Consider the following 16,396-nt stretch of genomic DNA (forward strand, 5'->3'; position numbering starts at 1 on the left):
TATGCATCACATGTCATGTCATCAACATACTTCTCCCCCTTTGTCATCAACAAAAAGGAGAAGTACTACAATCAAGTGTGTGTGATATTGGTTCAACTCATTGCATGAAAATCATAGTATCAAGTTTTATCATCATGCAATCTTGGAGCTAGAAGATTTAGCAAGTGTTACATCATGCTTAGAACATTCATGCTATCAAGTTTTAGATATGCAAGTTTTATAGCATATAAGATAGCACTTTTGGTAATGTTCAAGATAGCAAGTTCTACATCATGCAAGCTAGCAAATTAGAGATGTTCAAGAAGGCAACTCTTGCTTCTTGAAAATTTTGCTCACTTTGCTAGATGCACAAGTTAGCATTTTTGCCTCTTGAGATAGGCAAGATAGCACATTTGCTTCTTTTGAGATAGCAACTTTTTGCTTCTCTTTAGACCAACAAGCTAGCAATTTTTACGATATACAAGTTTCACAATATATAAGCTAGCAAAAATTTCGAAAGCAAATGCAAGATAAATTTCTTGTGTAAGCTCATGATTCTTGCTTCCTATTGCAATGTGCAAATTGCAAGTTTTGCTTCTTGAGATATTCAAGATAGTGATGTTCAAGAAGACAATTTTTCTTCTTGAAATAAGCAAGTTAGCAATCTTTGCTTCTTAAAATAGGTAAGCTAGCAAATCAAGTTTTTGCATCTTCTTGACTTGTACAAGCTAGCTATCTCCCCCTTTGTCATTGTAAAAAAAAGAAAGAGAGAATACAGTTTTGTAGTTCTCTTTTCTTTTTACAACGATTTCAAAATCATGACAAATGATGAATAATCAAGTTATGAATGTCAAGATAATTTTTCATCATGAATATTTTATCATAGCATGCATCATTATCATAAATTGAAGTATTACATGCATGATATCATATCACCATTCATAATTACATTAATATTTCAATATAACAATTTCTTCTCAAAATGTGTAACTTGGCACTCATAGCATTTTAAATCATGATTTACATCATATGCAATACATCACATCATAATTAGAAAGCACAAGTATTGTATGCATAATTGTACATTATAAATGTTTCATATCATGATGGTATCAATTTTGTCAAATTATATCCTACCATGCATGATCAAAACTTCTCCCCATTTTATCATTGAAAACAAGAAGAAAGTAGGGGGAAGAGCATAAAAGTGTTAAATATTTCAATCATTTTTAAGATTCATAACATGAATAACGTTATTACTATTTCATCAAAATCAGTTTCGAGATTCACATAATATCATGAAATCATTAATCTCGATAAAATGGGAAAAACATTTTCTTTTTAAGTGATTCTTTTAACACATCATAAAAAAGAAAAACTCATTCATAATTCAAGTGATTTACAAGATATCATAAATGAATTTATCACTTGTATTTCACCAAAATCGAGAACTCTTAGAGATAGAAAATGATTGAAGCATTTAATCTGATTGAAGAATGATTCATATTTAAAGTGTAGCATTTGTCAAATCTGAAATCATCAAGTATAACTTTAATATTTTCATTGCAACATTAAGCAAGGTTTCATTGAACATAATTTTGAATGATTCTTATAAATGCCTAAAACTTCTTTAGTTTTAATTTATGATTGACTTTATAATAGCATGCTCAAATCTTTATTTTTATGTCAAAACCATACATTATATTTAATAAACAAAGACAATGAAAAATATCAAGCCTTCCAGACAAAGGCCATGTATCGTCATTGAAAAGCAATATGAAAATCATCAAAATATACATTCTTGCTTCTCAAGCACATAAGATTAATCTCACTAGGTGTAAAATCATTAGATTTCTATCTTGCATTAACATAAGACATGCAATTTTCATTATCATTTTCAAGATTACAAGCATGATCATATTTTTGCATTTTCATTGTTAAATTATTAAAAATATAATTTTCAAGAAAATTTAAAGAAAAAGAAAAGTGCATCATGAAAAGCATCATGTAATTTCGAAGTAAATTAGGGGGATTTCGATTACCTCATCATTGTAGGCTGTTAAGGCGTAGTTTGCCGCCTTGCTTTTGTTGACTTTCTCTTCTTCGGAGGAGCTCGATTCATCCCAATTTTTGTTCTTCTTCTTGCGTTTAAAGCAAGTAGTTCCATTCTTTTTGCTTTTTAATTTTCGTTTCATTTTAAGTTCACCATCACTTGAGCTTATGCTCGAGTGGTCTTCAAATGTTCTATGTCCCAAATCCTTCCTGTTCTTTGGAAGGTTGGTTTGTTCATCATTGTCCTCATCACTTGAGTCATCGCTCAAGTGGCATTCATTTGTCCAGAGTTCCAAATCCTTCCTGTTCTTTGGAAGGTGGTTCTCAAGTTCTTCACGTGCATTGCACGTCATTTCATATGTGATCAATGAACCAATTAGAGTTCTTCAAGTGGAAAATGGTTCAAGTTTTTCGATTCTTGAATAGCAGTTACTTTTGAATCCCAAGTTTTAGAAAGTGAGCGCAAAACTTTGTTAACGAGTTCAAAATCCGAAAAGCTTTTACCAAGTGATTTTAAACCATTGACGACATCCGTAAAACGGGTGTACATGTCAACAACGGTTTCGCTTGGTTTCATATGAAAAAGCTCGAAATCAAGCAGTAGAATATTAACTTTCGAGTCTTTGACTCTACTAGTTCCCTCGTGCGTGATTTCAAGAGTGCGCCAAATATCGAAAGCCGTTTCACACGTAGAAATCCGATTGAACTCATTTTTGTCCAATACGCAAAATAAGGCATTCATAGCCTTTGCGTTTAAAGAAAAATTCTTCTTCTCCAAAACCGACCATTCGTTCATCGGTTTGGAGGGAAGTTGAAAACTGTTTTCAATGATATTCCATAAATCCAGATTTAGAGAAATTAAGAAAACTCTCATTCGAGTTTTCCAATAAGTGTAGTCCAATCCGTTAAAGAACGGTGGACGAAAGACCGAACAGCCCTCTTGAAAAGTCATTTCTCTCGGGTGTAAATCCGAAATGAGAAAAACCCCGCTCTGATACCAATTGTTAGGATCAAGAGCACTAAGAGGGGGGGGGTGAATTAGTGCAGCGGAAATCTTATAGCGATTTAAAAACCAAAAGCTGCGTTCGTTCAAAAACTATTATGATGCAAAAGCAAATTCTCAGTTTGTATCTAAGTGCAGTTTGCGTCTAAGCGCAGATTGCGTCTAAGCGCAGTTTTACGTCTAAATGCAGATTTACGTCTAAACGCAGATTTACGTCTAAACGCAGTTTTACGTCTAAACGTAGTTTTACGTCTAAACGCATATTTACGTCTAAACGCAGTTTTATGTCTAAATGCAGTTTTACGTCTAAACGCAGTTTTACGTCTAAACGCAGTTTTACGTCTAAACGCAGATTTACGTCTAAACGCAGTTAGACGCAGATTTACGTCTAAACTTTGAAACTCGTTTGTATACTCGCAGAAGGCAGTATGCAGTTGAAACCAAGACGTAAACGTGAACTGAAATCTGATGATTGAGCGAAGAAAGCCGATTTACGTCTGAATGCAGTTTTACGTCTAAATGTTGAAACTCGTTCGTAAAATCGTAGAGGACAGATTGCAGTTATTAATAGGATTAAAATGTAAGCGTAAACTGCAATGAAGCTCGTTCGTAAAAGCGCGGAAAACAGTTCTGCAGAATCAAACGTAAACGTAAACTGTAATGTATGAAAATACGAGTTTACGTCTGAATGCAGATTTGGAAGAACAGCACTTAGAACTTGTTCGTGAAAGCGCAGAGAGCAGTAGTGATGAGGGAGGTTTGCAGTAATGATAGAGTGCTCGAAATTAAACGCAAACCAGAGATTTAGAGTGGTTCGGTCAGCCTTGACCTACTCCACTTTTGGCTTCCTCCACCGATGAGGTTGCCGACGTCAACTAGCTGCCTTCCTTCAATGGGCGAAGGCCAAACTTCCCTCTTAAAGTTTCTCTCCTTTTGACAGGCTTAGGAGACAACCTTTACAGATGTTTTCTCTCCTCTCTTTTCAACTCAAACTTGAAGAACAGAAGGAGGAGGAAAACTAGCAGTTTTGAGCTCTAAGAACCACTGAAAAGATCAAGATTTCGGGTCAGTTCTTGCTCAATTCAGTGCTGAATGGGTGGGGTATTTATAGGCCCCAACCCAATTCAAAATTCGAGCTCAAAACGATCAAATCGATCAAATCCCAGAATTTCTGGGATCAGGCGGTTGCACCTCTCAACTGGAGAGGTGGCACCGCCTGGCAGAGCTCGAAGACTGAGCTCTGCCGATTGCTTCTTCTCTGCCAGAGCTCGAAGACTGAGCTCGATGGTTGCATCACCTGGCAGAGCTCGAAGACTGAGCTTGGTGGTTGCATCACCTGGCAGAGCTCGAAATCTGAGCTTGGTGGTTGCATCACTTGGCAGAGCTCCAAACTGAGCTCAAGCTGATGCACCATTCTGCCATAGCTCGAAGACTGAGCTTGGTGAATTCATCACCTGGCAAAGCTCGAGACTGAGCTCAGGCTGATGCACCACTCTGCCAAAGCTCGAAGACTGAGCTTGGTGGTTGCATCGCCTGGCAGAGCTCGGAACTTGAGCTCTGGCGGTGCAACCTCTTGGCTGGAGCGGTTGCACCTCCCAGCCTTGCAACCCTGGCGGTTGCACCTCCTGGCTGGGGCGGTTGCACCTCCCAGCCGTGCACCCCTGGCGGTTGCACCTCCTGGCTGGGGCGGTTGCACCTCCCAGCCGTGCACCCCTGGCGGTTGCACCTCCTGGCTGGGACGGTTGCACCTCCCAGCCCCACAGCCCAGGCGGTTGCACCTCCTGGCTGGGGCGGTTGCACCTCCTGGTGCAATCAGGGTCCGAATGGTTCACTCCATTCGACCCACTTTGAATCTTTTCAGGGGCCCAATTGCCCCAAGATTAAGCTAATGGGATCACCTCCCATTTTCATGCTTAATCATCGTGCTAACTACGATTATCTCTAAGACAACTCCTGCAGCTTGCTCCGATGCGTCAATCGCTTCTTCCGGCGAGTTTCCGGCCAACTTCCGTCGATCAACCGATAACCCTCGGTGATCCTCCTGCGGACATCCGGTATACTCCTGGACTTTGCGACGATCCACTTGGCGAGTTCCGACGAGCTTCGCTTGGCAAGCTTCTGGACTTCTCGGATCTGTTCTCTCTGAACCTCCGACGACCGTCCGAACTTCCGTCGAACTCTCGAACTCCCAACGTGATCATGATCTTGACTCCGGCGCAACTCCTGCTGCTTGTCTTAATCTCATCGTAGTTAATCCTGCACAATTAAAACAAAACTTCAATCGAGACAATTAATCCTAAGCAATTAACCAAGTTGTCCGACATGTCATTGGTCCCTCGACGCTTCGTCCGATTCTTCGGCGCATCGTCCTCTCGTGCAGCCTATTGCCCAATCGGCCAGTTGACTCCGCAACTCCGATATCCTTGGCACAATACCCGCTCTTCTTGGCCCGATGCCCGAGTTCACGGCCTGAAGCCTTCTGTCGATACGTCGACCGATCCACCGGCCCGACGTCCAATCTTCTGACATGTTCCTTCGGCACAACATGATTTTCCTGCTTTAATTGTCTCATCCTGATCGAAGCATCCTGCGTCACTCAAAACGCAGATTAAATCATAAACATATATCAAGTAGTTTCATCATCAAAATACGAGATTCAACATGTCTATCATTATGATGAGGTATCAAACTTATCATGCTTAATTTCCTAGTTACAATTGGTATCATGCCTCGGATTGATGAATTATCATCTTTTATTAAACTTAATTTGAATCTTGCTAAATTTCATATTTGAAGTTTGTATCATACTTGAAAATGATGATTGTCTATTATCATTCGATATTGGACTAAAAAATGGATGTCATACCTTCACATCATTTTTATTGTGATAAAATATATGGTATCATATTGTGAGATGATAAATAATGACTAGTATCATGATGATTATTTCAATAAGCTTTAAATGCATGTATCTTATCAGTTTGATACTCGAATTCAAAGGCCTTGAATTCAAGAGTGTCTTTTCACAAGTATGGCATATAGATAGGGAGAGTTAAGGTTAACTTCGTCATCAATTGATTATCAACTTCAAAAATGGGGAGATTATTGAATCTCATATTTTGATGATGAAATCAATTGGTAAATTGTTTGATCTAATCTATATATTGAGATAAGTGTGCAGGATTAACTACGATAGCGGTAAGACATAAAGCAGATGTTGGGTCGGAGTCAAAGATTGGATGATACATCGAAAATTTGGACGATGTGCCGGAAGTTTGCCAGAAGCTCACTAAGAGTTCATCGAAAACTCGTCAAGAGTTTGTCGGGAGCTTACCGAGAGTTCGTTGGCAGTTCGCTGAGAGTTTGTCGAGAGTTCGCCAGAAGTTCGCCAAGAAGTTCACTGGAAGTTTGCCGAGAGAACAATTGACATACAAGACAGAGATTACTTAGTTAAATATCTTAATTATCATATTTAGACCATAAGTTGAGTTAGGATTGGGGGGTAATATCACTAACTCAGTTAGGGGCTAATTGGGCCCTTAATAGGGTTGAATTGGGCTGGTTGAATAGCCTATTCAGTACCTAAAGTCACGACCGGTGGTGGCACTACCAGGGCTGGGGGTGACAGCACCTAGAACTCAGTCTCCTAGGTGGTATGGGCAGTGGTACCCCCTAGACTAGGTGGTGGTACCGTCAGTAGTTAATGTTGCCAAGCGATAGTACTACCCTATCAAACGATGGTACTGCCCTATCAAGCAGTGGTATCGCCCTGTCAAGCAGTAGTGCCACCAAAGCTCGATCTCTGAGCTCTGTTAGTTAGTCGTACCACCAAGACTGAGCAGTAGTACCGCCCAGTGTTAGTCTGCAGGTGGTGGTATCCCTAGTACCCCAAAAATCCAGGATGAGATACTTTTTGGCTCTAATTTTGAGGTTATTAAGGCCTATAAATATCCCACCCTTTTTTACATGAAAGGATATGAAAGTGTGAACAATATCTTGAAGTCTTGGGGTGTTAAGTGTTGTAAAACTACTAAGAGTCCTCCTCCTCACTTTCTAAGTCTTGTGATCATTCAAGAGAGGTGTAAGGCTTGTAAGGGTTATCTCCTAAACCCGTGAAAAGGAGAAAGTACTGTAAATAGGGTAGTTGGTCTTTTCCCATTGAAGGATGACCATTAGTAAAGACCGATGACCTCGATGGAGGAGGAATCGAAAGTGGATATAAGTTACAATGATCGAACCACTATAAATTCCGGTGTGCTCATTTCCATTATACTTTTTATTACTGCTATTACTTTCTAAGTTAATTGCTAGTTCATTTACTCTAAAGTTAAGCATTTTCCAAGATTGGTTTTCAACGAACAAATATCTTACAAAACTCACGAGTTTTTTTCGCTACACTAATTTACCAAACCGCCCCCTCCCCCTCTCTTAGTTTCGCTCTTGACCCTAACATACGGGTGAGAAGGTTTCGTCATAGTCAACACCTTGTCTTTGACGATACCCCTTAGCCACTAGCCTTGCTTTATAGGTCTCTACCTTTCCATCTACTATGATATTCTTCTTGAAGATCCACTTGCAACAGATGGGTACAATACCCTCGGGTGCATCAACTAAGTTCCAAACCTTGTTGGAGTATATGAAATCTATCTTAGAATTCATGAGTTCTTGCCACTTTCTGGAGTCTATACTCATAATAGCCTCATCGTAGGTTTGAGGATCAATATCCTCAACATCCTCTTCTTTAATGTGTCCCACATATCTCTCAGGAGGATGGGATACTCTGTCGGACCTACATAAAGTTGGAACTTGTGTGCTAGGTACCTGAACATACTAGGGCTATGGAGTGGTGCTTGAGCTAGGTTCTCCTATCTCACTCAAATCTATCATGCTCCCATTATTTCCGCTAAGAATGTGTTCCTTCTCAAGGAACACCGCTCTCTTGGCTATAAAGACCTTTTGGTCCTCGGGATGATAGAACTAATACCCACAAGTTTCCTTGGGGTACCCCACGAACTTGCATCACTCCGTCCTCGATTCTAACTTATCGGGGTTGTGTCTTTTAACGTGAGCAAGGTAGCCCCAAATCTTAACAACTTTAAGATCAGGCTTTTTCCCTTTCTATATCTCATTTGGTGTAGACACTACTGATTTAGTTGGAACTCTATTCAGAAGGTAAGCTGTGGTCTCTAGGGCGTATCCCTAGAATGAGATGGATAGGTCAACAAAACTCATCATGGACCGTACTATGTCTAATAGTGTATGATTCCTCCTTTCAGATACACCAATGAGTTGAGGTGTATAAGGAAGTATCCATTGGAATAGAATCCCATAGTCCTTGAGAAACTAGGTGAACTATGTACTCAAGTACTCACCTCTTCGATCTGATCGAAGGGTCTTGATACTCTTTCCAATCTAGTTCTCCGCTTCATTCTTATACTCTTTTAAATCTGGTTCTTTACTTCATTCTTATACTCTTTGAATTTCTCAAAGGCCTCAGACTTGTAATTCATCAAGTACATATGTTCATACCTTGAGAAATCATTAGTAAAAGTAATAAAGTAGGAGTAACCACCTATGGCATGAGTTGACATAGGTCAACATACATCACTATGTATGAGTATCAACAGCTCAGTAGCTCTCTCTCCAATTCCACTAAATGAAGAGTTGGTTAGTTTTCCACGTAGGCAAGGCTCGCAAGTTACATATGACTCATAGTCGAATGGATCTAGATATTCATCCTTTAACAACTTTTGGATCCTTCCTTCATGGATGTAACCTAACCTACAATGCTACAGGTATGCACTGTTCACCTCATCTCGTTTCTTCTTAGACACACTTATAGTCATGATATGTGGAGCAGTGTCTAGCATAAACAAACCATTATGCAATGTTTCTCTCATGAATATCTCATCATCTAATAATATTGAACAACCATTGTTCTCAAAAACTTAGTTATATCCACTAACTGTTAAACATGAAATAAAAATAATATTTTTGATAATAGAAGGAACAAAATAGCATGCATCCAATGCAATAATAGCTCCACCAGGCAATTGTAGGGTGACCTCGCCAATAGCTACTGCAGCAACTCTTGCTCTATTACCCATCTTGAGGTCCATCTCACCTCTTGCCAATCTCTTAGGTCTTGCTAGAACCTATAATGAATTATAAATAAGATAAGGACTACTGGTATCCAATACTCATGTGTTATCATAAGAGTCTAACTAATGGAGATTGATCATGAATGTACCCGAAGCTTCTCTAAGCTTCTGTTTCACCCTCTCTACAAGGTACTCTTTGTAGTTTTTCTTCCAATGCCTATATTTTTCATAGTGGAAGAATTGGCCTTTGTCTATTGCTGGGTCTTTCTTAGCAACATTTGCTTTACCTGGTCTGCCCTTACCCTTGTTAGGATCAAGTCGACACTAAGAGAGGGGGTGAATTAGTGTAGTGGATAAAAACATCGATTTTGAAAATCTTTCATTCAATAAAAGCTTGTATGGGAAATGCTTAACTTGAAAGCATGTAGAAGCATAGTGAAAGTAAGAATTTCATTTATAATAAAATTAAATAGTAAGAAATAAATGCAAATTAGATTTTTATATTGGTTTAGTCGTCATGACCTAGATCTACTCCGTCGATTCCTCTTTTGTCGAGGCCACCGGCATCCACTAACGATCTTCTTTCAATAAGCAAAGATCAACTACCCTTTTACACCCCTCTTCACCTTTTTATAGGTTTAGAGACAACCTTTTACAACCCTCTTTTATAAGGTATCCCTCACACACCTCCCTTAGAACTCTCTCTAAGCTTTAGGAGGATGGAACTCAACTTTCTAATAGGGTTTACAACTTTAGAATCATAAAGTTTTGCTCAACTTTCTTGTCATTCCATGTAGGAATAGCTGGGGTATTTATAAACCCCAATTGGCTCAAAAAATGTAGTCAAAAAAGGTCTCATCTCGGGTTTCCCGAATCTCGATGGTACCATCGCCTATGCTGGGCGGTACCACCACCTGCAGTACTGATACTGGGCGGTACCACTACCGAGACTAGCGATACCACTGCCTGACATAGTCTCGGGGACTGTGCCATCGATGGTTCCATCTATTGGGTCACTGTTTGGGCCTTTCACTTGGTCCAACACAGCCCAAACTTGGGCTCAGTTGGACCCTAATTGAGTTAACCTAATTACATTCTAAACTGACTCAATTAGAATCTAAACTAACTCGGTCTAGACATAATTAATTATAAGTAAATCCTATATTGTCTAGCATGTCATTGGTCCTGTCGGCACTTCGTTTGATCCTTCGGCACATTATCCTCTCCTTCGTCGTATTACCCAATCAGCATGTTATCTTCTCGCAACATCTGATCTCCTTGGCACAATGTCTGATTTTCTTGGCTAGATGCACGAATTCACGGACTGAAACCTTCTGCCTACACGTCAACCGATCCTCCGGCCTGATGTCCAATCTTTTGACATGTTTACTTTGGCCCAACATCTGATTCCTCCTACTTTAATCGATGCATTTTTCAATCGAAGCTAGTCCCGTGTCACTCAAAATGCATATCAGATAAATCCTATCAATTAGTTTTTGTTAGGATCGAGGTTGGCACTAAGGGGGGGGGGGGAGGTGAATTAGTAAAGCGATAAAATCACGTCTTCAAAACTTCGTTTTGATTAAATCAATTTTCGACGTAAAACCGTTTCGTAAAGGTAATACTTTGAAAGCGTATGTAAGATAGTAGTGGATGTAAAGAGCAAGTAAGGAGGTTTGCAGTTAAAGTAAATTGTTCAAAGAAATGTAAACCAGATTTTAGAGTGATTCGGTCGTCGTGATCTACATCCACTTCGCCGATTTCTCTTCCGTTGAGGCCACCGGCATCCACTATCGGTCTTCCTTCAATAGGCGAAGACCAACCACCTTTTACACCCCTCTTCTCCTTTTCATGGGTTTAGGAGACAACCCTTACAAGCACTCACACTCCTCTTACAGAATTCTAAACTTAGAGTGGAGGAGGGAATTTCTAAAGAGATTACAGCAGTGTTTTCTCACTTTTGAATACTCTGTGCTTATGTGCTTTAACCAGGGATGAGAGTGGCATTTATAAGCTTTAAGTTGATTCAAACTTAGAGCCTAAAAACATCTCATCCCAGGTTTTCCAAGCATAGGCGGTACCACCGCCTGCATTGGACGGTACCACTGCTAGTGTCAGTCAGACACTGACATTGAGCTGGGCGGTACCACTGTCTAGTTTGGCGATACCACCACCTGGGATATTGTGCTAGGTGGTACCACTACCTGGCACCCTACTAGGGGTGATACAATAGCCCAGACTAGCGGTACCACTGCCTGATATAGTCTCGAAGACTGTGCCATGATGGTGAGACTTCTTGGGGCACTGTTTGGGCCTCTTATTGGGCCCAACATAGTCCTTACATGGGCCTAGCTGACTCCTAATTGGGTTGGCCTAAATCCAAACCCAATTACGTGCTAACTATGATTCCTAAGACATTTGCTAAGCTAAACAAGTCCCTATGTCTTTGTTTCTTCCGGCGAACTTCTAATGATCTCTATGCAATGTTCCAACGGACTCCTAGCAAGCTCCTGGACATCATGATGATCTTCTTGGCGAGTTCCGACGAGCTTCTTTGGCAAGCTCTGAGACTTCTTGGTTAGTTCTGATAGAACTTCCGACGAATGTCTCGACTTCCGACGAACTCTCGAGCTCCCAACGAAATCGCATCCTTGACTCCGGGACTTCATTTTACTTCATGCCTTGCTATCATAGTTAATCCTGCACATGTAAAACATAATTCGATCTAGACAATTAATACTAAGTATTAATCATGTTGTCCGGTATGTCATTGGTCCCTCGACGCTTCGTCCGATTTTTCAGCCATCGTCCTCTCTTGCGGCCTATTGCCCAATTGGCCAGTTGACTCCGCAACTCCGATATCCTTGGTGCAATCTCTGCTCTTCTTGACTCGATGCCCGAATCAATGGCCCGATGCCTTCTGTCGATACGTCGACCGATTCTCCGGTCCGACGTTCAATCTTCTGACATATTTTCCTCCGGCCCAACATGATTTTTCCTGCTTTAATTATCTGATCCTGATCGAAGCATCCTGTGTCACTCAAAACATAGAATAAATCATAAATACTATCAATTGGTTTCATCATCAAAATATGAGATTCAACAATCTCCCCCTTTTTATTGATGACAACCAATTGATGACGGAGTTAACTAAACTCCCGGAGTTTAAACAAACTCCCCCTATCAATATGTTGTATTGATAGAGACTCTTGGATTCAAAAATCCAAGCATACATGTCATGATTAAAATCATGCATAACATCCACATACTTCTCCCCCTTTGTCATCAACAAAAAGGAGAAGTCTAATTCTCACGTGTTTAGAGATATAACATTTCAAATAATTGTAATATAATCTTCAGTTTTATAATCATGCAAGCTAGCAAGTCTTGGTGCTGTTCAAGATAGCAAGTTTACATCATGCAAGTTGGCAAATTTTAAGATATTCAAGAAAGCAACTCTTTCTTCTCTTTTGAGAAGTGCAAGCTATCAATTTTGAATATGCAAGGTAGTAAGATAGCAAGTTCTACAACATAAAAGATAACAAAAAAAAAAAAAATTTCCATCATGCAAGATAGCTTTCTTGTTGAAGTGTGCAAGCTAGCCATTCTTGCTTCCTTTAGCAATGTGCAAGTTGTAAGTTTTGCTTCTTGAGATAGGCAAGCTAGTGATGTTCAAGACAGCAAGCTCTTTCTTCTCTTTTGAGAAGTGTCATTTTTGCTTCTTTTGCAAAGTGCAAGCTAGCAAAATTTTACATTATTTTACAACATGCAAGCTAGCAAGATTCAATGTTTTACATGAAGCAATCAAACAATTTGGCAAGTGTTATGTTTGCATCTTCTCTTTAGATGTGCAAGAAAGTAAGCTAAGTTTTTGTATTTTCTTTACTTGTGCAAGCTAGCTAATTTACTTTCTAGCATGTTTTGCTCCCCCTTTGTCATTGTCAAAAAGAAGGGAAGACCCTTGCATCAATTTTTAAAAAGGTATTCAAAATTTTTGATTCTTTGTATAGCTGTTATTTTTTAATCCCAATTCTTATAAAGCGATCATAAAATCTTGTTAATGAGTTCAAAATCTAAAAAACATTTGCCAAGGGCTTTTAAAATATTGACGACATCCGTACAATGGGTGTACATGTCAACAATGGTTTCGCTAGGCTTCATTCGAAAAAATTCAAAATCATACATTAAAAAATTAACTTTAGAATCCTTAACTTTGCTAGTGCCTTCATGTGTGATTTCAAGAGTGTGCCAAATGTCAAAAGTTGTTTTGCACATAAAAACCCGATTAAACTCGTTTTTATCTAAGGTGCAAAATAAAGCATTCATAGCCTTTGCATTTAGAGAAAACGTCTTCCTCTCCAAATCATTCCAATTGTTCATTAGAAGAGAAGACATTTCAAATCCGTTTTCGACTATGTGCCATAAGTTCAAATCCAAAGAAAGCAAGAAAACTCTCATTTGAGTTTTCCAATATGTGTAGTCCATCCCATTGAAAAAGGGAGAACGAATGAGAGAGTGACCCTCTTGAAAGTCGAAAGGAGTCATTTCTCTTGAGTGTTAACCAAGTGAGAAATAACGAGGCTCTGATACCAAGTGTTAGGATTGGGGTCGGCACTAAGAGGGAGGGGGTGAATTAGTACAGTGGTAAAATCACGTCTTCAAAACTTCATTTCGATTAAAATCGTTTCCGACGTAAAACCATTTCGTAAAGGTAATACTTTGAAAGTATATGTAAGAGAGTAGTGGATGTAAAGAACAAGTAAGGAGGTTTGTAGTTAAAGTAAATTGTTCAAAGAAATGCAAACCAGATTTTAGAGCGGTTCGGTCGTCGTGACCTACATCCACTTTGCTGATTTATCTTCCATCGAGACCACTGGCATCCACTATCGGCCTTCCTTCAATAGGCAAAGACCAACCACCTTTTACACCCCTCTTCTCCTTTTCATGAGTTTAGGAGACAACCCTTACAAGCACTCATACTCCTCTTACAGAATTCTAAACTTACAATGGAGGAGGGAATTTTTAAAGAGATTACAGTAGTGTTTTCTCACTTTTGAATACTTTGTGCTTATGTGCTTTAACTAGGGATGAGAGGGGTATTTATAGGCTTCAAGTTGATTCAAACTTGGAGCCTAAAAACATCTCATCCCGGGTTTCCCAAGCATGGGCAGTACCATCGCCTGCGCTGGGCGGTACCACCGCTAGTGTCAGTTAGACAATAACATTGAGTTGGGCGGTACCACCGCCTAGTCTGGCGGTACCACCACCTGGGATGCTGTGCTAGGTGGTACCACTGCCTAGACTGGCGGTACCACCGCCTGGCACCCTACCAGGGGTGGTACAATCGCCCAAACTGGTGGAACCACCACTTGACACAGTCTCGAAGACTGTGACATGACGGTGAGACTTCTTGGGGCACTGTTTGGGCCCCTTAATGAGCCCAACACAGTCCTTACATGGGCCTAGCTGACCCCTAATTGGGTTGGCCCAAATCCAAACCCAATTATATGCTAACTACGATTCCTAAGACATTTGCTAAGCTAAACAAGTCCCTATGTCTTGGTTTCTTCCGGCGAGCTTCCGAGGATCTTATGGCGAACTTCTAACGATCTCTCGGCAATGTTCTAACGGACTCCCAGCAAGCTCCTGGACTTCACGACGATCTTCTTGGCATGTTCCAGCGAGCTTCTCTAGCAAGCTCTGAGACTTCTCGGCTGGTTTCGACAGAACTTCTGATATCCGACGAACTCTCGAACTTCCAACGAAATCGCGTCCTTGACTCCGGGACTTCATTTTGCTTCATGCCTTGCTATCATAGTTAATCCTGCATATGTAAAACATACTTCGATCTAGACAATTAATACTAAGCATTAATCATGTTGTCCGGCATGTCATTGGTCCCTCGACGCTTCGTCTGATTCTTCGGCGCATCGTCCTCTCTTATGGCCTATTGCCCAATCAGCCAGTTGACTCCGCAACTTTGATATCCTTGGCGCAATATTCGTTCTTCTTAGCCCGATGCCCGAATCCATGACCCGAAGCCTTCTGTCGATACGTTGACCGATCCTCCGGCCCGACGTCCAATCTTCTAACTTGTTTTCCTCTAGCCCAACATGATTTTTCCTGCTTTAATTATCTCATCCTAATCGAAGCATCCTGCGTCACTCAAGATGCAGATTAAATCATAAACACTATCAATTGGTTTCATCATCAAAATTCAACAATCTCCCTCTTTTGTTGATGATAACCAATTGATGACGAAGTTAACTAAACTCCCGGAGTTTAAACAAACTCCCCCTATTAATATATTGTATTGATATAGACTCTTGGATTCAAAAATCCAAGCAAACATATCATGATTAAAATCATGCATAATATCCACATACTTCTCCCCCTTTGTCATTAACAAAAAGGAGAAGTCCAATTCTCATGTGTTTAGAGATATAACTGCTAGTCATAAGTGCCCAGCAAGCCAATCACGTGAGTGATAGCACGTGTGACTTGATACAGAATCTTTTTGCTTATTATATTTTGGCGTATATCACTTTATAACTATTGCATAAATGCATATATATTGTGATGTCCTTGGATTTGTGCAATGGGAATCGGATCGTGATGAGATCACGATAATGAGATCGATTCACCTTTAAACACATATCCTAAATAATCCCGGTCATAGGTTACTCGAGAGGGACATCGTGATAACCGGATAGACTGGTGTGCTGTATACCCGTCCATATGATGGATGCAGCTGGTCTCATAGCTGCTCGTGTAGGGACACTAGGGATACAGTACAGGTGCTCATTGGAGAATGAGTTCACTGATTGATCCGCTTACGGAATGCTGGATGGTTGATGATGCCTTATTGTCAGACAACGATTCCGTAGTCCTAGTGGTGTATCTGGTTCTTAGACTTGAGACACCAAGGATGTCCTGTATGAGTGCTCCACTCTTTGATACCAGACTTATAGGTTTGGCTGTTCCCAGATCTAGTACAGCTGGTCATTGGGAGTGGTAGTCGACCTTACGAGGGCTATTGAGTGTCGATAGAGGATCATCCACTCTCGGTATCATGAGAGGAATATCCCATGTGTTCTTGCTCAGACAAATCCCTGGCCAGGGTCATTCGGGCTGAGAGAGAAAGAGTTCTCCGGGAGAATCCGATTAGAGCGAGACTCGAGTAGAAACCGTATGGGTCTGACAGCACCATGCTCGATATACGGTCTCTGGGATATTAGATGGATGAGGGACTATAGGTACA

Source organism: Musa acuminata, chromosome BXJ2-9 (assembly GCF_036884655.1).
Source record: "Musa acuminata AAA Group cultivar baxijiao chromosome BXJ2-9, Cavendish_Baxijiao_AAA, whole genome shotgun sequence".
Classification (NCBI taxonomy): Eukaryota; Viridiplantae; Streptophyta; class Magnoliopsida; order Zingiberales; family Musaceae; genus Musa; species Musa acuminata.